Below are 23115 nucleotides of genomic sequence, written 5' to 3'. Positions count from 1 at the left end.
GATATCTCATTGTAGCTTGATTTGCACTTCCCTGATGATGAAGGATGTTGAGCATCCTTTCATGTGTTTGTTAGCCATCTGTATTTATTCTTGGGGGAACTGTCTATTCATGTCTTTTGCCCATTTTTAATTGGATTATTTGGTTTTGGAGTATTGAGTTTTATTGATATGTCATTTGCAAATATCTTCTCCTATTCTGTAGTTTGCCTTTTAGTTTTGTTGATTTGTTTCTTTAACTGTGAAGAGCTTTTTACTTTGATGAAGTCACAATAATTTATTTTTGCTTTTGTTTCCCTTGCCCCAGGAGACATATCTAGCACAAGTTCCTACCATTTTACTTCTTCATAGTCTAAATTTTTTATATAGCTAACATTTTGAGCTAGGCACCAAAGTATACATCCTACTTGGATTATCCCATTTAATCTTAACATCATTTTTCAGTAGTTACTACTATTATCCTTATTTTACAGATAAGGAAACGGATTCTAAAGAAGTTAAGTAAGTTATCCAAAGTCACATAACTAAAAAATGGCAGAGCCAAGATTTGAGACTAGTCTGATTCTAGACTCATGTTCTTAACCATCATTCTTTTCTCTTCGAAACTGATTTTGTGCCTTAATTTGCAAACTTTGGAAAAAACCTTTATAAAACCAACACACTGAACAAGAAGACTCATGGGAGGTTATCAGCAGAATTACTTTTGTTTCCAACATCCCTTTAAAAAATATTTTGTGGGGGAACATTTGTGGGGGACTTTTCTTATGTCCCTGAATGGAAACTTGGGCAGTTCCATGGTTTTTAATTCTCACTCTCAGATAGCAAGTGTCTAATCTCAGGTTATCAGACCTTTATACTTCATTCAAAACTATATTCCCTGCTAAAAGGGTCATAGAAGGGTAAAGAAAAAGTAAGGAAAGCAATAAAATTCTTATTTAATTAGTACTGCTATAATTTGGCTTCATGCTCTCTGAAGGTAAGAGTGCCTTTACAGATATTTCAAAGCACCATACACACACTCAATGCTGGCAGTCTGTCGCATTCATTTCCCTCAACTTGGGAGACTGCACTCTACCCTGGCAGCTCTTTCCTTGGGCTCCCAGGAAACAGTAGGGTCCACCTTGCTGAGGCCTGTTTGCCTGTCTGTGAACTTCTATTGAACTGGATCTAAGACATCCCCCATACTGCCCTTGTAGGTATGATCCCATATCTGACCCACTCTTCCTTTAAAAATCCTCCTCAAGGGGCACTTGGGTGGCTCAGCCGGTTAAGCATCAAACTCGTGATCTTGTGAGTCAGGAGACTGGGCCCTGTGTTGGGCTCTGCATTCAGCAGGAGCCTGCTTGAGATTCTCTCTTTCAAATAAATAAAAATCTTTTTTAGAAAATTCCTCAAATATCTAACAAGATATAATTTAATACCCTCCTTTTAGATGAGGAGTCTTTAAGACTGTGTGGCCAGTTTCTAGGTATAACCTTCTGCACCATGGACTGGTACTCAGCTTTAGTATGTAAATAACACCTACTGTATATTGATGCCTTAGTAGAAACTTCTAATTTAACATGCTGCTCTAATTCCATACATTGGAATGTAAAAAGTGTAACTCAATCTCCACATAATTCCAAGAGTACACAGGCCAGGGCCTCTCCTCAGCCTCAGACTCTGACGCAACTATAAGGAAGAGTCTGAGAACTCTAATTCCCAGAATATTTGGTTCTTCCTTTAAATACCTTCATTCATTCTCAAAAGGCTGGTTGACCAGAGATAACTAGGTAATTAAAATAGTCAGGAATGAGGTAAAATCTACAGTTGGCATTTGGAGGTTATGTGCCCCCATATCCTTGTTGGTAGCATTCTATATTCTCCTTATCATTTCTGACAAGAGCCTTCCAGAACACCAGACTCTTTGAGAATTCTTTGGCCTAGCTCTACTTCTCATTTTCCAAAACATATTCCATTGTATTTAATCTCTGGTGATCCAAAACAAAAATTTCAAAACATTTAACCTTCTATCACTGGTCATCTGGCCAAGAATTAATAGTAATAAATTTTCTTCAAATCCTTGAAACAACTAGTTTGAAAATGCTTAGCATTGCATGAAATCTGGAATTTCATGGAAATGATTCTCCTGAAAATGCGAACTGCCTATTTATTTTTAAATGGTAATTTTATAATTTCTTATTTGATGACATGTTTCTGTGAGGAATTAAGCAAATATGCGCAGCAGCATATAAGTGAAAATTGGGAAGAGCTGTTTCTAAGAGAGAGGGCTCTAAGTCTTACTCAGGGACAAGAACATTAATGGATTTTGAGGTATATTTTCCTAGAATCATTGAAATTTTGATGGTTAATAAGCTAATTAGGCTATTTAGTGTTCTGGTACTTGTTAAAAGGTTTGCTTTAGGTGTCTTCTGGCAGAGCAGTTTTCACACTGTTACTAATTTTTTGGATGTCAGATTTCTTTAAGTTAGACTTGCGTGTATTCCAAATTAGGTGATCCATAAGGATAAAGCATAAGGGCAATGGTTTGCCTTGTGACTTCACTTTTCTGATGAAAAGTAATAATAAGTAGAGCTTATTTTTCCATTTCTTCAGCTTTTTATTTCTTGTTACAATGGAGTGGAGCTGTCCAAGCTCCTTACGTGCCAGACCAGAAGTCACAATGTTTATTTTTAATTCTAATGGTTGATGAAATTCCTCTCTATAAAATAAGGATGAATAATAACTCCCACATGCACACAGGATTTTAGGATTATGCCAGAAAACATATCTGAAAGCCCCTAACACAGTGGCTACTTTAGGCACTTACCCATTTGATGGGTCTAAATTTGTTGACAATGAACCACTCCAACTTACAAACAGTTGTTTTATAAATATCCATATACAGGCTGAATGTTTTGAACTTAATAACAATTCCATAATGAAACAATGATATGTACAGTAATTAAATTACCAGATTTTCCAAAAAGCTATTCTTATCTAACCTATAGTAGGGTAATGGTATTTGTCCGAAAATCCCTACCAAGAGAGCTATAACTGATATCACAGAGTACCTGAGAATAGCAGAAAGAACAGGAAAATGGAGATGGTTGTAAAAGTAACAAATACATCTTAACCAGGTGCCATTGTTCCCACTTCCTAAATTCTTCTCCCTCTAACCAGTCTGTGACATCTTCCAGGCCTCCTAATTCACAAATATTATTTCAATGATGCTAATGGTACTTCTCCAAATCCAAGACAGAGAACTGATACACTTGAAACAGGTATTTCTAGTGAAAGAACTGGGGAACAAAATCTTGAAGGAAATATGTGAATACCCCTGTTTCAAAGATAAAAATTACACTGCTCTGGGGAAGTAAGGGTCTAGTCTCAAACACATTTTCTCTGGAATTTTCATCCCTCTTAGTCATGCCCCAACAATATATTGATGAGGTCCATTTCATGAATAGCTTTGCCAACTTCTGACTCATATTTCATAGAGAGATGGTATCAGGTTAAGAAAGAAAAATCTAATTTTGGAAAGCCAAAGTCACAATCGCTGCATGATTCTACCAAGGTCCATTCATTCTATTAAACATCCATTTACATGTTTCCAGGTCTGTGCTTGGTACAGAGGGTGCAATGGCAAGCAAAACATGGATCTTGCTTTAGAAGCTCATGGTCTAAGCTGAAAAGAAATATTCTAAGGAAAATTTTATTTGGTCTTACTCAAATCCTGGCCCATACTTGGACTAATCCCTGTGGTAATTTGGCACCACATTTCTACCTCTGAGGTGAGAAAGATGGGGTATGGATCAGAAAGACAGGCAAAGAACACAAAGATTCCATGTCCCATATAAATGACATTAGGGTTCTCCAAAGAAGTGGCATGGTAAAAGAAATGCTATAATCAGAAAGAAGAAAACAGAATATGTTGGCTTAACATACAAGAAACCCTTTCCCATGGATAGCACAAGTCAGAAAGAAGACATATAGTCACAAGTACATGAGGTTTCACAAAGCTACATATTTGGACAGCTCATCAGGAAAATTATCATTCCCCATCTACTACAACCAAACAGAAAGAGTAAATGTATATATTCTTCATGGGAATCCTATCAAAACAACAACAACAACATGGTGATACATGTTGCTCAGTGATCTATTAGTAAAAGATCCTAATTTGGCACTAGTGAAATACAGCGTGCCATTCTAGCCTTGCCAATCATTTCCCAGGCAAGTCACAGAAGAGCCACATAGGTTTGCCAACATGACAAAGTGCCTAGCGGCACAACTTTTTTTTTTTTAATGAAACATTCTTCTAATTATCCATGCAACATTGATTCAGTCCACAGATGGAAAATGAAAGAGCCACATACAATAATTTACCCAATAACCTATTTAGGGCATTCCCTAGTCTGTGTAGAATAGTGCAGAAACTCTCAGGGCACAAGGTTAGGGATGGAAAAGAGTCTGGAAATTGAGATAGGAAATCCAAGAGAGGAAAAAGCCACAGGAGGGGAGCTCCCAAAACTCTGAATAATTTCTAAGATGAAAATTATAATCTACCTACAAAATCTGAGCATAAATTTACCACAGCACTGTGACCCTCCAAAATCTCCATTGGAAAGCAACAGCTGGAAAGGTGAAAAGGCTGAGCAAAGATTTCAGCTGCTGCCCAATGCAGGGAAAGAGTGTTCTGAGTTTGAATTATGCCAAGTTAAAGAGGCTTGACAAACATCTGGACTCTCCCGTAAAACTGCAGAAAGAAGTAATGCCAAGGAGTAAAGTCTATGTCTCACCCTAAGACTAAAAGGGAAACTAAAACAGATCTGCCCTATTAAAGTGTAAAAAGAAGCCTACATTAGTTCAAGGTGACCAACTAATAATTGAACTGTCTGCTTGAATTTAAAAAAAAAAAAAAGCACTCTTCAGGGAAAAAGAACAAAATCCAGATTCTCTGTCTGTATCAAACATAATGCCAGACACAACCAGAAACACAGAAACATACTAGACATGGAAATAGGAAAATGTGACCCATAGTCAAAAGAAAAAGTAGTCACTAGAAACCCCAGAATAATGCAGATGTTGGAATTAGCAGATAAGTACATTTTAAATTTTATTTATTTTTTAATTCCAGTATAATTAACATATAATGTTATATTAGCTGAATCACTATATTGTACACTATGGTGTACAATATAGTGATTCAACAATTCTGTACACTACTCAGCGTGCATTAAGATAAGCATACCCTTAATCCCCTTCACCTATTTCACCCATTCCCCCACCCACCTTGCCTTTGGCAACCACCAGTTTGTTCTTTATACTTAAGGCCCATTTTATTTACATTTTATTTATTAGAAAGAGAGAGAGCATGAGCTGGGGGAAGGGGCATAGGGAGAAGAAGCAGCATACTCCCTGCCGAGCAGGGAGCCTGATGTGGGGCTTGATGCCAGGACCCTGAGATCATGAACTGAGCTGATGGCAGATGCTTAAAGAACTGAGCCACCCAGGAACTCCAAGAGTCCATTTTTTTGCTTGTCACTCTTTTTCTTTGTTTAGTTTTTTTCTTAAATTCTACATGAGTGAAATCATACAGTATTTGTCTTATTCTGATAGACTTAATTCACTTAGCATTATACCCTCTAGATCCATCCATGTTATTGTAAATGACAAGATTTCATTCTTTTCTATGGCTGAGTAATATTCCATTGTGTGTGCATGTATGTGTGTGCATACCACATCTTCTTTATCCATTCATCTACTGATGGACATTTGGGTAGTTTCCATACCTTGGGTATTATAAATAATGCTGCAATAAACATGGGGTGCATATATCTCTTCAAATTAGTGTTTTCATCTTCTTTGGGTAAGTACCCAGTTGTGGAATTACTAGATAATATGGTAATTCTAGTTTTAATTTTTGAAGAGCCTCTATACTGTTTGCAGACAAGTATCTTAAAGCTGCTATTATAAATATAATCAAGGTCTAAAAGAAAAGATGATCATAATGGATGCAAAGATGGAACATTTAAGCAGAAAAATAGAAACCTTGCACAAGAACCAAATGAAAACCCTAGAAATGAAATCTGCAATATCTGAAATAAAAAATTCAATAGATGGGCTTAACAAAAGATTGGAACCATCCCCCCAAAAGTCACAAACTTGAAAAGTTCTTTGGCTGAAGAGAAATGACATCAGATGGGACTCAACACATATAAGGAGAAAAAGAGCAGACTGGAGGGGCACATGGATAGTTCAGTCAATTAAGTATCTGACCCTTGATTTTGGCTCAGGTCATGATCTCAGGGTTATGAGATGGAGCCTCATGTCAGGCTCTGCACTGAGTGGGGACTCTGCTTAAGGTTCTCTCTCTCTCTACCTTTCCCTCTGCCCCCTTCCATCACTCTCCCTCCCTCTTTAAAAAAGCAAGGGGTGGGGGGAGATTGGATATGGTAAATATGTGGATAATCTTAACAGATGATATATATTTTTAAAGATTTTATTTATTTATTTATTTATTTGACAGAGAGAGAGAGAGAGAGACTGTGAGAAAGGGAACACAAGCAGGGGGAGACGGAGAGGGAGAAGCAGGCTTCCCACCAAGCAGGGAGGCTGACGCAGGGCTCCATCCCAGGAGCCTGGGACCATGACCTGAGCCAAAGGCAGACGCTTAATGACTGAGCCACCCAGGCACCCCAACAGATTATATTTTGCAATCTCTATTCATTTCTTGAAAAAACAACTGACTGTGTATACTTAACACTACTGAACTATACACTTAAAAATAATTATGGGGGCGCCTGGGTGGCTCAGTGGGTTAAGCCTCTGCCTTCGGCTCAGGTCATGGTCTCAGGGTCCTGGGATCGAGCCCCACATCGGGCTCTCTGCTCAGCGGAGAGCCTGCTTCCCCCTCTCTCTCTGCCTGCCACTCCGCCTACTTGTGATCTCTGTCTGTCAAATAAATAAAAAATATTTTTTAAAAAATTATGATAAATTTTGTATGTTTTTTACCACAATAAAAAAACTTACTATTTAATGAAAAAAGCAGAATATTGTATTGTGGGGATTACAGTACTCATAGATATAAAATATATAAAACAATATCACAAAGGATGGGGTGTCTAAGTGGAATTACAGTGTTATGCAAGTTTTACTGCAGTTAGTATTATATTAATTCTTTTTTTTAAGGTTTTATTTATTTATTTGTCAGAGAGGCAGAGAACAAGCAGGAACACAAGCAGGGAGAGAAGCAGGCAGAGGGAGAAGAAGTCTCCTTGTTGAGCAAGGAGCCTGATTCAAGACTCGATCTCAGGACCCTGGAATCATGACCTGAACTAAAGGCAGACACTTAAATGACTGAGCCATCCAGGTGTCCCAGTACTACATTAATTCTAAGCAGAATACAATAAGTTAAAGATCAATACTGTAATCTTTAATACAACTACTTAAAAATAATATAGCAGTTAAGCTAAAAAGTCATTAAAATAACTAAAACAAAACATTAAAAATTTGTTTAATTCAAAAGTAAACAGGAAAGGAGAAAAATAGGAGGGGGAAAGGCAGGAGAAACAGAAAGCACAGAGGAAAATGGTAGACTTAGAATTCTACTTTCAACTATGATGAAGTAACTGGTACAAAATCAGCCCTCCTGAAATAAACTATAAATCTGAACAAACCATTTAAGACAAATTTATTGAGACAAATTTATCAGAGAACAACAGATAGCACATAACTGCAACCCTTGAGAGAAAGGAAACTCATGAGGTGAGTGAGCCCAGGATCACCTAACTCTCTAACTGGATAAAATTTTCCAACTGTAATACAGAGAAGCTAGAGCCTGAGCTGGTCGAGGTGATATGAGGAGGCAGAAATCAGAGTTCGGGTTGGTTGAAGTAGCTGTAATCTATGACACAAGGTAACAGAAAAGGGTGGCCGTGCAGAGAAGGCCCCAGGAGTCCTGTGGGAGGTCCTATATAAATCCCTGAGGACAAGGCTATACATGTTCAGAGTGAGACCATGAGAGTTTACCGGATAGCAGTTAATGTAGAGTTGAGAGGGAAATAGAGATATTAGAAAACAAGCACTGCTAGCAAATTCCTGGTCCCTTCAAAGCGGAGAGATCCTGCTAATACTTTGATAACATCATTGGCATTCAGTTGAAACAGTAGAAAGCCACACCAAAGGAGTAACGACCAAGCCTTAGTGTAAGACCTACTCTAGATGCATCCTAACAAAGTATGAAACCAAGTTTTAATAAGATCCAGAAGAGAAATGGAGTTTGAAATTTAAGTCCTGACAAGTTAGATGAGCTTGAGAAACATCCTGAACTTTCCACAGATCTGTGGAAATTAAATTAAATTATAAGTCGGGGCGCCTGGGTGGCTCAGTGGGTTAAAGCCTCTGCCTTCGGCTCAGGTCATGATCTCAGGGTCCCGGGACCAAGCCCCACATCGGGCTCTCTGCTCAGCGGGGAGCCTGTGTCCCTTCCTCTCTCTCTGCCTGCCTCTCTGCCTATCTGTGATCTCTGTCAAATAAATAAAATCTTTAAAAAAAAATTAAATTACAAGTCAAAAATAATGAGATAATTACAAAATCTCCTAGTATCTGGAAATTGAATCTTTTCTAAATAGCCCATGGTCAAGGAAAAATCACAAGAGAAATTAGAAAATACTTCAAACTAAAAAAATAGTAACTTACCAAAATTCACGGAACACAGATGAAACAATATTTAAAGGAGGAATTTAGTTTTAAATTCACACATTAGAGAAAATAGCAAGATATAATATCAATTACCTAAGTTTCCAACTTAAGAAGCTAGATAAAGAACAAATTAAATCCAAAGTAAGTCATAAGAAAGGAATAATAAAGATCAGAGTAGAAATCAGCAAACAGAGAAAATCGACAAAGCCAACATTTTTTCTTTTAAAGTATTAATTAAATTAACAAACACCTAGCAAAAAAATTAAGAAAAAAACAAGAAAATCACAAATAAACAATATCAGGAATTACAGAGAAGCATCACTACAGATCCCACAGACATTAAAAGGATAATAATGTAATATTATGAACTACTCTATGGCAATAAATTCAACAACTTAAAAAAAATGGGCAACTCTTTTTTAAAAAAGACAAAAATTGGGGCACTTGCGTGGCTCAGTGGTTAAGTGTCTGCTTTTGGCTCAAGTCATGATCCCAGGTCCTGAGATGGAGCCCCAGCCCTGTGTTGGACTTCCTGCTCGGCAGGAGGCCTACTTCTTCCTCTCCCACTCCCCCCACCATTTGCGTTTCCTCTCTTGCTGTCTCTCTCTGTCAAATTAATTAATTAAATAAATATGACAAAAACTTATGAAAAAATACAAAATCTGAATAGGCCCTATATGTGTGAAAGAAACTATAATAAAAATTTCACACAAATAAAACTCCACGCCCACCTGAGTTCATGGAAAGTTCTATCAGTCTTTAAGGAGACTTAATATCAATGTTATATAAACACTTCTGGAAAATAAAAGAGAAAAGAAAGTTTCCACTTTTTAAGTCAGCTTAACCCTGATACCAAAATCTGAAAAAGACATTACAAAAAAAGAAACTTACAGACAAATAGCCCAAATCCTCAACTGTATTAATGGGAAAAGATGGTATTTTCAACAAATGCTGCTAGGATAAATGGATAAACATATGAAAAAAATGAATATTAATCTCTCCCTGACACAATTAACTAATGTGAAAGCCTCAGTGTAAAAGCAAAACTATAAAATGTCTAGAAGAAAAAATGAAAGAAAATTTTTGTGAGCTTGTGAGTTGACAAGGATTTCTTAGATATAACACCAAGAACATTAAGCATAAAAGAAAATTTTGATAAACTGGACTTACCATAATTAAAACTTTCTGCTCTACAGAGCAGAGTTGAGTTTTATAAAACTGAATAATAAGTCAGTTCACTAACAGGAGAAAGCATAAACAGATTGTGAGATACTCATACAGTGGAAAACAACTCATAATTTATTTTACTTTTTATTATTTGAAATGGATCAGTTATCCAATTAGGTTCTTTGAAAGAAATTTGGAACACCAATTGGTAAAGATAAACTCCATTTGTGAGAGAAAACACAGAGCAGAAATAGCTCTGAAGCTGAGGAACAGCTTTGATTTTTAGCAGAATTTGTGAGTCCACAGCTTTCTGATCAACCTTGCACTGTTCTGTAATCTCATATTTCTCCTTCCCTATGTCAAAAATCTCACCTTCCTGGTGTGTGGGTTTATGCAGCTTCTTCCTGAAGCAAGCATAAGTGAGATGTTTTGGGATTTTTGCACTCATCTCAATTTTGATGGATTGGCAATAACAAATTTCTGGTGTAGTCTATGCAGAGAAACTCGACTGAGGGCCAGCAATCCAATCAGAAGTAGTAAGCCACTACTCAGTTGCTTCAGAAAACCACCCTCTTGCTTCTCTGGTGTCCAGTGAAGATAATCGAAATGGTCCCAGGAGTGACGCTAGCTTGCAGTTTTCTCACATGCTGACTGAAAAGTTTTGCCATACCTCAATAGCTTTCAAGCCACATCTTCCATAGATAATACCTAGGCAATTTGTGAAGCTTAACCACTCAGATATCACCATTCCTGTCACCACCAACTGGTTTTATGACAGTATCAAGAACCTTCTTTTTCCTTTCAACCCTGGATTTTGCTGCTGAATACTTCCTCTTGTACATGGTCTTTTTGTAATACATAGCTGGTTGGGAATATCTACCAATTCTTCTGACTAGGTCAGACTATTAGTTGCAGGGTCCTTCTTCGGCGTTTCAGCCTTGAGATTACCCTTCTTAACCTTGCCTCCAGCATCAGCCTTCTTGGCTTCAGGTTTCTTCTCCTTGCTATCTGGCCGCTCAGCTTTCATCTGCCATCTTGCTATCTTGTGAGCCAAAAAAACTTTTAATGAACTACTGATACATATAACAAAGATAACTATTTGGGGGGGCACCTGGGTAGCTCAGTAAGGTTTCGGCTCAGGTCGTGACCTCAGGTTCATAAGATTGAGCCCCAAGTGGGGCTCTGCACTCAGTGTGGAGTCTGTTTGTGATTCTCTGTCTCTCTACCCTTCTCCATGCTATAAATAAATAAATAAAATCTTAAAAAGAAAAAAAAAATGAGTATTGGAAACATTACACTAAGCTTTAAAATTTAGACACTCAAAATGGATGAAAGACCTCAATGTGAAACAGGAATCCATCAAAATCCTAGTGGAGAACATAGGCAGTAAACTCTTTGACATTGGCCATAGCAACTTCTTTCAAGACATGTCTCCAAAAGGAAGGAATACCAGAGTGAAAATGACCTTTTGGGACTTCATCAAGATAAAAAAAACTTCTGCACAGCAAAGGAAACAGTCAACAAAACAAAGAGGCAAACCATGGAATGGGAGAAGATATTCACAAATGACACTATAGACAAAAGGCTGATATCCAAGATCTATGAAGAACTCCTCAAACTCAACACCCAAAAAACAGACAATCAAGTCAAAAAATGGGCAGAAGACATGAACAGACACTTCTCCAAAGAAGACATACAAATGGCTAGCAGACACATGAAAAAATGTTCATCATCATTAGCCATCAGGGAAATTCAAATCAAAACCACATTGAGATACTACCTTACACCAGTTAGAATGGCCAAAATTAGCAAGACAGGAAACAATGTGTGTTGGAGAGGATGTGGAGAAAGGGGAACCCTCTTACACTGTTGGTGGGAATGCAAGTTGGTGCAGCCACTTTGGAAAACAGTGTGGAGAGTCCTCAAAAAATTAAAAATAGAGCTACCCTATGACCCTGCAATTGCACTACTGGGTCTTTACCCCAAAGATACAGATGTAGTGGAAAGAAGGGCCACATGTACCCCAATGTTCATAGCAGCAATGTCCACAATAGCAAAACTGTGGAAAGAGCCGAAATGCCCTTCAACAGACAAATGGATAAAGTAGATGTGGTCCATATATACAATGGAATATTACTCAGCCATCAAAAAGAATGAATACCCAACTTTTGCGTCAACATGGACAGAACTGGAGGAGAATATGCTAAGTGAAATAAGTCAAGCAGAGCAAATTAATTATCATATAGTTTCATCTATATGTGGAACATAAGGAATAACAGGGAGGACATTAGGAGAAGGAAAGGAAAAGTGAAGGGGAGGAAATCGGATGGGGAGACAAACCATGAGAGACTGTGGACTCTGAGAAACAAACTGAGGGTTTTAGAGGGGAAGGAGGTGGGGGAATGGGCGAGCCTGGTGGTGGGTATTAAGCAGGGCATGTAGTGCATGGAGCACTGGGTATTATACGTAAACAATGAATCTTGGAACACTACATGAAAAACTAATGATGTACTGCATAGTGACTAACATAACACAATAAAAAAAATCTAGACACTAAACAGTATACACAAAGTTCAAGAACAAGCAAAATAATCTATAAAATCAATATGTATTTGCCTTATGAGACGTGGATGGACTGGAAAGGGACAGTAGGGGACTTTCTGGATGATAGAAATGTTCTAGATTCTGTTTAAGGTGATGATTACATAGGTGCATACTTTTATCAAAAACAATCAAATTGTACAGATCTTTGCATTTTATAATAAATAATAAATAAATAAATAAATAATAAATAATAAATAAATTTTATTCAATTTTTCAAGTGACAATATAAAAAAAATTTAGTTCCTGATGAATTATGTAATTTTCCATCTGGATTTCAAAAGGTACCAAATACCAAGTAAAATAAAACTCAATGACCCATATACCTTACATGAATCCAATTATAGACTATAACAGCTAAAATGAAAGGTTCCAAAATTTACTCACTTAATATTCTACAGATAGGAAAGGCATATCCACTATGAAAAGACCCAACAAGAACAAGTATGGAGTGTCTTCTGTTATCTGCTTCTTCTCTTCACCTCCCCACAGTGTTCAACTTCCAAGGAAACCCCATCTGAACACTCTGAAGACCAAAAGCCGTCCATAAGCTTTCAAGCCTTGTCACCATAAACTAGGAATAACTGCAGACAAAACTTATCCTCAAAACAATAACCAGGACCAACCCAAAAGCAATCACTTCTTTGGTAGCCACATTAAGGTCATTCAAGTCAGTGAGACTGACTTTTCTCAACATTAACCTGGGATTCTAATCCAGCTGACATGGAGATGAACTTATTTTGTCCAGCTGGCTACAAAAGCACATGCACGAATTCTTTTTTGCTCACCCTCATGCTAGCCTTTCCCTCCCCTCTTCCTGTTTCTTTTTTTTTTTCACACATGCACAAACAGTCACGTCGTCATATGAGACAAGTGAACACTGAAACTTATGGGTAAAAAAACAGATGTTTTCCAATTATCCTTCACAAAACCATATTTTATATCAGGTTCTTCTATGGATTTATAGCCAATGAAGAGAGGTTACTACATTAGCTCATGGAGGGGGATGATAAAAACTGGAAAGGAAGAGTCAGACAAGGCAAGGAGAAGCTATCCAGAAGGCTGCAATTGGAGAAGCATGACAAATGGGCAGCACAGTTTTAGAGGGTTCCGGCAGAAAGGCAGATTGCCTGACTGGGAGAGATTCTCCACAGCTGGAGCATCGCACACACCATCTGGAATTTTTTAAATCTGCTTTCCCCAGGTGATCTGATTCTCAGAGTGCCAGTGGAGATGAGAAAAGAAGTAATTGTATAGCTCAGAACAGCTCCAAATGTTCCCCAAATTAGTTAATGAAATCTTGTTTGAATCAGTTTCAGCTTTTCCTCCAAACTGAGCCCCTAGTTTTGTGGTGTTGTTCCCCCACTAAAAAAAATCAAATGGTAGGAGTTTAACCCCTAATTGTTTTCTATACAGTGGAACAAAACATGATTCCCAGCACAATGGTCAAAAATGGTGCTCCAACTGCCAGATCTGGTTCGAATTTCCCAAGACAGGCCAACAAAGCTTCATTTTCAGTCTCACTCCTCTTGACTGGTCTTAGCACTACTTTTAGCCATTGCCAAATGGAGAACCTACATACTGAGGACCCCAGTTTTTGTTCCCAGATGGTCCAAACTCCAGATTTAAAATAATAAGGGAAAATACAATTTTAATAATTAAGAGCAATCATAAACCAAACTCTCATAAAAATGAAAGACCTTGTTTTTCTTTTTTCGCAATATATATGTGTCTGTGAATATGAAGGTGGAGTGCAGTATGGGTACATGCAAGGAAAGAAGAGATAGAGCTTACTGGGGAATAAGAAGGTGAGGGAAGGAATAAAAAGTAGCAGGAAAGGAATTCTGCCTCTATCATCTATCCTCATATCTTCCCCTAATTGACTTCTTTTTTTTTTTGTCTCCTATCTTGTTTTATACCAGAAGTATATAGCAACTTTTTCTATAAAGGGCAAGATAGCAACTTAGCAACTATTTTAGGCATTGTGGGCCATGAGGGTTATGTCACAAGTACTCAACTTTGCCACTGTAGCACAAAGACAAACAGAGACAATATGCAATGAATGAACATGGCTTTGTGCCAACTTATGAAACTTTGAAATTTGGATTTCAAATACTTCTCACATGTCGTGAAATAATATTGTGATTTTTAAAACCACTTAAAAGTGTAAAAGCCATTCTTTGCCCTCAAATCATGCAAAAAAAACCTGTCAGCAGGCTGAATTTGGCCCATGGGCCAAAGGTTGCCAATCCCTGTTTAATATCAGTAAATGCCATTATTCAAGGTTCAACTGCAGAACTAAACAATGGCTGCAGCAAGAGTCTCACATGATTCCTTACTCAAAGTAGTTTTTCAAAATTGAAGCCTTCCATTATACCATGAGGAACTGTGGTAAACTCGTCATTCTCAGGATCACAGATGCCTAAAGGTGTAAATAAATTTGTATCTAAAATAAATTCCTTCCCCGCTTTTAAACTTAAAATCTTCTCCTTTACCTATTCTTTTCATGGATCTTCTTCATTGTTGTTGGAATCAAGAAAGGACAGTGTCTTGATGATCGTAAACATTTTCAAGTATCTACCAGTGCTTTACTATGGTGATGATAAAGATTAATACAGAGAGCGGTACATTTCTTTTCTCTTTCTTCCCCCCCACAACCCCACTTTTGTTTAAATGAAAACACTAACATGTCCACTCAAACAAATTAGCATCTCTATGAGGCAGACTATTTTCTGGGAACAAAAAACTCCTATGTCATTCTTCAGTATCTGAACTTACAATTGTAAGTTACAATTTTAAGAAAGGGGAAAAGAAATTGGATATGAAAAGATAAGCAAGAGTAGTTTGTAACTTTTAAGTTTGGGCACAGCACTTTTCACAAGACTTTTCACTAAAGGGACCATTCTTAGCCAAAGGCACTAAGCCAGGAGCTGGTGTTACAGATATGGTCCTGTCCTCAAAAAACTTAGTCTACTTGTGGAGACATACATAAGAGGTAAAAAGAAGAGTAATATAATAAACCATGAACACTTCACAGATTTCAATATATATTAAAATATACAACAGGATAGAATCCCACACAGATATTCTAAAAATGAAAGCTTAGAGAAATTGTATGAGAAAAATTCCAAGTCAAAAATATATTGAAATGATAGTTTTGCCTAACAAAAACAAAATTAGAAAAATACCCAAAAAGTCAATAATAAAGTATAAATCCCCTACCTACTCCCCCCCAAAAACCTATGGATAAAAAGGAAGGATCATCCCAAAAGAAAGACAATTGCAAATATAGTAAAATATAAGAAATAAAGCATAAAAGATATAATAAAATGATAATGTGGACATAAATAAATGTCCTTGTGAAATATATTGGGAGTTATATTTTTTAGGTTTAAAGTCAACAGTGAATTTAAAAGTTTGAGCTAGTGTGTTTAAAACTCTACAGAAAATGCAAACATTTGGGGAATGCAAACTGGTGCAGCCACTGTGGAAAAACAGTATGGAGATTCCTCAAATAGTTAAAAATAGAACCACCACATGATCCAATAATTGCACTACTGCATATTTACCCAAAAAATACAAAAACACTAATCCAAAGGGATACATGCTCTAAACATAGGTATCTATGTTTAGAGCAGTATTATTTATAATAGCCAAATTATGGAAGCAGCCCAAGTGTTCAACAACAGAGGAACGGATAAAGAAAATGGGGTATGGTATATATATAATGGGATATTACTCAGCCATCAAAATGAATGAAATCTTGCCACACAATAAAGACGTTTCTGAAAGTAATACATAAATAGATAGATAAATAAATAAAAGTAATCCAAACATGGGTAACAAGAAAGAACTAAAGGTACCTAAGCATCTGGTGATAAGAACAGATGACAAATAATCCAGGAACTCAGAGAAGGCAGCAGAGAGTCTGTTTCTCCCTCTCCCTCTGCCCTCCTCTCCCCCTCCCCCACTCAAGTGCATGCTCTCTCTCTCTCTCTCTCTCTCTCTCAAATAAATAAATTTTTTTCAAAAATAGAAGCATTTGTTAATAAAAAGAATGACTTACAGAAATTTCCATCTGCTAATAAGTATGAGAGGAAAATGTGGCTTTTCCCCATGGTTGGGTATGAGATAGTGATTGCATATGTTTATAGTAAGCTGCTGGTGGTAGTGGGAGAGGTAGGGGGAAATGGGCAGAAACTTCTCCAAGATTTCTATCAATAAGCCACCAAAATCCCTATCAGTAAGTCTTCTATGCATAACTAAACTGCCTGTAACTAGTTCTTTCCAGTCAGAAAGAAGAATGAAATGTTACCATTCTTCCAACCTACCCCTAATTCCTCACAGACATTTGCTATGTAGTAGCTGAAGTTTCTCATTAAAATTTTGAGGGCATTTTATTTTTAGGGCATTTTTAGATAGTTTTTTCTGTTGCATTTTCCCCAACTCTCCATCTCTCTGTTGTTCACTGATAGAAAGGCCTAGGAGCCCAGTATCATCACCATGACCTTCAACCAGGGCCAAAATTCTAAATCTGGAACTGGGAGATCTACTGAGATTGCAGCCAGTAATCTGTCCATAGGTATAGCCAGTGGTCAGAGCCAAAAGTCATGAAGTAAGTAAAATTAATAACCAAGACCTAAGCCAAGAGAGCCATAAAACAAAGTTGGCAAGGAGAGGCCAGGAAGGGAAATGGGTGTCAAAGCTAAGCCAAAGGAATTACAAACACCTCATATTACCAGAACCATCTAGAGGCCATTGCAAACTGTTACTGCTGCTTTAGGCACAGTCTCCTTAAAGACTACTGACCAATGGCTGAGCCATAAGGGAAAGTCAGTTTGGAAGGGAACAGCCTTTGTTGGGTGGCTCCTTAGCCAGTTCTCCTATTTTCTAGTTTCCCTTATCCTGGTGTGCTATTTCTAGCAATGTAGGCTTAGATATGAATCCCTTCCTTCTTGGGCCAGTAATTTAAGCTCTATGCTAGTTCATCTGTACAATGATAATAATAATTCTTACCTTCATTGATTTGGTTTAAAGATTGTATGAGAATACATGTGAAAATCTTAAAGATTTGACAAAATACAAATGAATTTTTTTGTAAGACACACTCTTAACAAAGTTAAAAGAGAAATATTAAACTGAGGGAAAATATTTATAACAAATATTTAAAATGTCAATATCCCTAATAATTCAAAAACTTCTACAAATCAGTATGAAAATACAAATAACACAGAGGAAAAAAAAATGGCAAGGCCTAAATAGGCAATTTGCACACACACACACACACACACACACACAATACAAGATGCTCAACCACATTGGGGATCAGGAAACTGCAAACTAAACAGGGAGGTACCACTTTTCAGCTTGGCAAGAATTAAAGAAATTGATAATACCCATGCTGGCAAGTATTTGGGAAACAGGATATTCATATATACAGTTGGAGGAAATAGAAAACTTTTAGGTAGGCAATTTGCCTCCAACATTTAAAATGTGACTAACTTTCACTCTAGTTATTCTACTGCTAATAAACTATCAATCAGAAATACCATCATAAATTCATAAAAATACATGCATAGGTTATACATTAAAATACCTAAGTTGTATATAAGTGTGTGCCTATATATAGATATTTTATATCTGTATCTATACGTTTAAAAAGAAAATCACATGCTCAAAATGACATCACTTAGGCCAAGTCATCAAACCAGGGGTTAATACCTAATCTAACTGCAATTTTGACATCCTCCAGAAATTTAAGTCTTAACTAGTCAGTCAGAATTTTCTGTGCTAAGGTTATCTGACCTCCCTGCTTCCTCTACTAAGGGAAAGTGACCTTGCCTGAAACAACCCTTTTCATTTGCTAATAATTTCCTTGCCCCACCCTCCTTCCTATAAAAATCTTCCATTTTGTGCATCTCCTCAAAGATCCCCTCTACCTGCTGGATGGGATGCTGCCCAATTCTTGAATCATTTAATAAAAACCAATTAGATCTTCAAATTTACTCAGCTGAATTTTGTTTTATAACATACTGCTGCTATAAATGTTACATATATATACACATATATATATATATATATTTATATGTGAACAGAAAAAAAAGTCTAGAAGTTTATACAACTATTAATGGTTATCAATTCCAGGGAAGCAGAACTGGAAAACATGGGAAGAAGGGACCTTATATTTTATATTTATGACATACTAAATATATACACAGTATGTTGTATAATTTTCTCCAATTGAATGAACTTTTCATAATTTTTTTAAGATTTTATTTATTTATTTGACAGAGATCACAAGTAGGCAGAGAGACAGGCAGAGAGTGAGAGGGAAGCAAGCTCCCTGCTGAGCAGAGAGCCCGATGCGGGGCTCGAACCCAGGACCCTGGGATCATGACCTGAGCCAAAGGCAGAGGCTTTAACCCACTGAGCCACCCAGGCGCCCCGAACTTTTCATAATTTTTAAAGAAAATGTTCTGCAGATCATAAAGCAAGTACTATTTTTCTTAAATCATACCTTATCAACCAAAAGAAATTTAAGGTGACATACAAATGTGAAGTGATATTATTTATTACCAGAATTTCTTACTTAAAATTATTTTAAGTCAAGAAAAAAAGTTGTGTCAAGCCTTCCATATACATAAAAATGTAGTAATTTTAGGTTTAAAATATAGAATTATAGCTCTCTTTAGAAAAAGTATGATTAGAGGGACACCTGAGTGGCTCAGTTGTTTAAGCATCTCACCTCAGGTCATGATCCCAGGGTCCTGGGATCGAGTTCTAGGATCAAGTCCTGGGATCAAGCCCCGCTAGATCAAGTCCTGGGATCAGGATCCCTGCTCAGTGGAGGGTCTGTTTCTCCCTCTCTGTCTACCCCTCCCCCTGCCTAGGCGCTCTCTCTCTTTCTTTCAAATAAATAAATAGATAAAATCTTCAAAAAACAGAGTATGATTAGAGAAAGTTTCCTTGTAAACTTTAGCAAGTCTTATGCTTCTTTACTATTCTCACACTTAAAGCATATTACAGACATTACATTATTCTTTTTTTTTTTTTTTTTTTGACAGACAGAGATCACAAGTAGGCAGAGAGACAGGCAGAGAGAGGGGGGAAGCAGGCTCCCCGCCGAGCAGAGAGCCCGACGCGGGGCTCGATCCCAGGACCCTGGGATCATGACCCGAGCCAAAGGCAGAGGCCCCAACCCACTGAGCCACCCAGGCGCCCCCAGACATTACATTATTCTTAGAACATGACGCCATATCCGATCTAGTTGTTTTCTAAAGTAATCACTGCAAACTAAAACTTCCTTCTTTTTATATCTTCCCTTTTTCTCAGTTTTTAGATCATTTTAAGATATTATTTATTTGTCAGAGAGAGAGGGGGAGAGAGAGCGAGCGAGCACAGGCAGACAGAGTAGCAGGCAGAGGCAGAGGGAGAAGCAGGCTCCATGCCAAGCAAGGAGCCCGATGCGGGACTCGATCCCAGGACGCTAGGATCATGACCTGAGCTGAAGGCAGCTGCTTAACCAACTGAGCCACCCAGGCGTCCCAGTTTTTAGATCATTTTAAATCTGAACATATTTCTCCCAGGTACAACAAGATGACCAGCTTAATTTTGTGAGATATAAGCAAATTAAACACACATGCTTTCCATTTCATCATGCAAGATAACATAAAAATATTACAAGTTCATAAAAAAAAAAAAAACACGAGAATTCCAGTAAACCGTGTGATCAGAGGCAAGTGGAGCTTTAAAGTGCCCCTTCTGTGCCCAGTTCTCCTTTAGTACTGCCTCAGGTTATCCCAAGGACCCTCCTAACAAAGCCTGATTTCAGGAAAGGATCTGAAAAGCAAATTGATGAGTAAAAAACATACAAAGGGAGACAAACCATAAGAGACTCCCAATCTCAGGAAACAAACTGAGGGTTGCTGGAGTGGAGGAAGGTGGGAGGGATGGGGTGGCTGTGTGATAGACATTGGGGTGGGTATGTGCTATGATGAGTGCTGTGAATTGTGTAAGACTGATCAGTCACAGACCTGTAACCCCTGAAACAAATAATAATAGTAATTATATGTTACTTTTAAATAACATACAAAGGAATAAAGCTATAACTGTTACATTTCAGAAATTGATTTTTTAAATTCCACATGAGTACCCAATATTTCCAGGTACTGTATACAATGTGAGCCAGATTGATGGGCCCTATCCTCAGAAAACACGGATAACAGATAAATAAACAAGTAGTTATACTAAAGTATGGTTTACTATAAGACACAATGTTTTGAGAAGGAAGGTCTACCCAAGTGCAAAGGACCAGAGAATTCTAGAAGAAATAAGCAAGCCAAGGAGTGAAAAGTAAATGAGCATCAACTAAACAAAGGTGTGTGGGAAGAATGAAGGCATGAAGAATGCCTTCCTGACACCTCTGAAATCACATCACCCCACTTATCCAAAATATATGTCTGACTCTGATGAGTAGTGAAGGGGGAACAAAATTCAAACATTCTAACTTCCAGTTCTTTTCGTCATTTGGAACACTACATCCATGCCGTCCTCACCTCTCTTCAGCTTCAAATGGGTGTGGAAAACAACAAAACTAAGGAAATAAGTCACAGAAAACTACAAATGCACAGTACAAAGTGAATAGATACAGGCAGACAACTGGGGAAATGGTTTTGTAAGACTTTCTCTAAAGGACAAATGTTTAGAACAAAACAAAATTCCCAGCAACAGTGTATATGCTCCTAAAGACTGTAGTTTTGGCAGGGCAATAAATATTCAACCCCAATGTCCAAACAGAACAAATATCTGGATAGTCTCTGCCAAATCAAGATTAAAAACTTCTGAAATAAAAAATAGCCAGCAATAAATTTATCCATTTTCAGCTAAGCAATATTTAGAGGGGAATTTACAACTTTAAATGCCTCTGCTAGAAAAATATCTCAAATCAATAACCCGAACTTCCACCTTAAGAACGTAGAAAATGAAGAGTAAATTCAACCCACAGCAAAGAAAGGAAAGGAAATAATAAATAGTAAGTTGTAAATCAATTAAGTAGAAGTTAAAAAGGCAAAAGTAAAAAATAAATGAAACCAAAAATATGCTTCTCAGAAAAGGAAAAATAAAAACAAAGTTTTTCAAATTTTAGCAAGACCAACTACCAAAAAAAAAAAAAAAATAGAAGACAAATCATGAAAATTAGGAATGTATCAGAACACATAAAAGATTGTAAGGTAGTATTATGAACAGTTTTATGTCAATGTATCAGACACCTTAAATGAACAAACTCCTAGGAAGGCACAAATAACCAAAATTGACTCAGGAAGAAATAGAAAATTTGAATAAACCCATAATGAGTAAAGACACTAAATTTATAATTTAAAATCTTTGCTCAAAGAAAAGACAAGATCCAGATGGCTTTAATGGTGAACTCTATTAAGCATTTAGGAAGAAATAATACCAATCCTTCATAGACTCCTCCAGAAAATGGAGGAGGAAGGAATACTTCCCAACTCATAATATGAGGTCAGTATTCTCCTGAGAGTGCTTTCTAACTGGGTCTGAACAAAACCCAGGATCACAGAACTCAGTTAATTCTGACACCTTTGGGTTCCAGACGGATTTTTAAGATGAGCTAGGAAGCTGGAAATGTTATCCAAGAACGTGTTAAGAAAGCTCTAGAACCAACCTGGATCTCAAAAGTCCTTTAAAATGTAAGACGATCTCATGAAGAAATTGACAATAGCTACCTTAAAAAAAAAAAAAAACTATAAAAGAACATCCCTCCTCCCCCATTTCTTTTTCTTTTTTTTTTTTTAATAAACATATAATGTATTTTTATCCCCAGGGGTACAGGTCTGTGAATTGCCAGGTTTACACATTTCACAGCACTCATCATAGCACATACCCTCCCCAATGTCCAGTTCCTCCCCCATTTCTGCCCAAAGAAGTTAGTAACTGGTATATTTTGGCTTGTAGGATCAAGTCATGAAAGTCAGGCCTCTCAGTTCCCAAATCACTTTATAGTTTTTAGACAATCTGATTGGTTTAGGCGTTATCTCATATTTGAAGTTACTACATCTATGGGAAAAAAGTGATTTCCAGTTTAAAAAAACAAAAAAAAACAAACCTTTTTCTTCCCTCTCTTCTTTCTTCTTATGTACCAAATTGTATGCACACCACAGTTATATCTATATAGCACGAATACAGGGAATGAAAAGACAAGCCACAGACAGAAGAAAAGATCTGTAAATCACGTATCTAATAAAGGACTTTTATTGGGAATATATGAAGAACTCTCAAAGCTCAATTACAAATGAACAATGCAATTTTTTAAATGGGCAAAATTTTTGAAAATACACTTCTCCAAAGATGATATATTGATGACAAATAACCACAGGACATGATGCTAACATCATTTTTCATTGGGGAAATAAAACTAAAACCACAATTAGATACTGCTGTCTTTCAATCAGAATGGCTGAAAACAAAGATTGATCATACCAAAGATGTGAAGGTACTAAAACTTCCATTCAATAGTAGTGGAAAGTAAAATGGTTACAAGCGCTATTAAAAATGGTTTGGGGGGCGCCTGGGTGGCTCAGTGGGTTAAGCCTTTGCCTTCGGCTCAGGTCATGATCTCAGGGTCCTGGGATCGAGCCCTGCATC

General features: G+C 37.2%; 1 protein-coding gene and 1 pseudogene across 4 annotated transcripts in view; both read right to left on the bottom strand.

Moving 5' to 3' along the window:
* Positions 1–23115, bottom strand: part of HPSE2 (heparanase 2 (inactive)) — a gene marked incomplete at both ends in the record, with an annotated part of 697942 nt that overhangs the window by 567381 nt on the left and 107446 nt on the right. The gene's annotated exons all lie outside the window — the stretch shown is intronic.
* On the bottom strand, positions 9956–10876 carry LOC308355451 (large ribosomal subunit protein eL6-like; annotated as a pseudogene). Its single transcript has one exon. The product of its transcript is annotated as a large ribosomal subunit protein eL6-like (transcript).

This window comes from Martes martes (assembly GCF_963455335.1).
Source record: "Martes martes genome assembly, chromosome: 14".
NCBI classification, from domain to species: Eukaryota; Metazoa; Chordata; class Mammalia; order Carnivora; family Mustelidae; genus Martes; species Martes martes.
The sequence above is the reverse complement of the archived record's forward strand: the minus strand, read 5'-3'. Positions and strand labels throughout refer to the sequence as shown.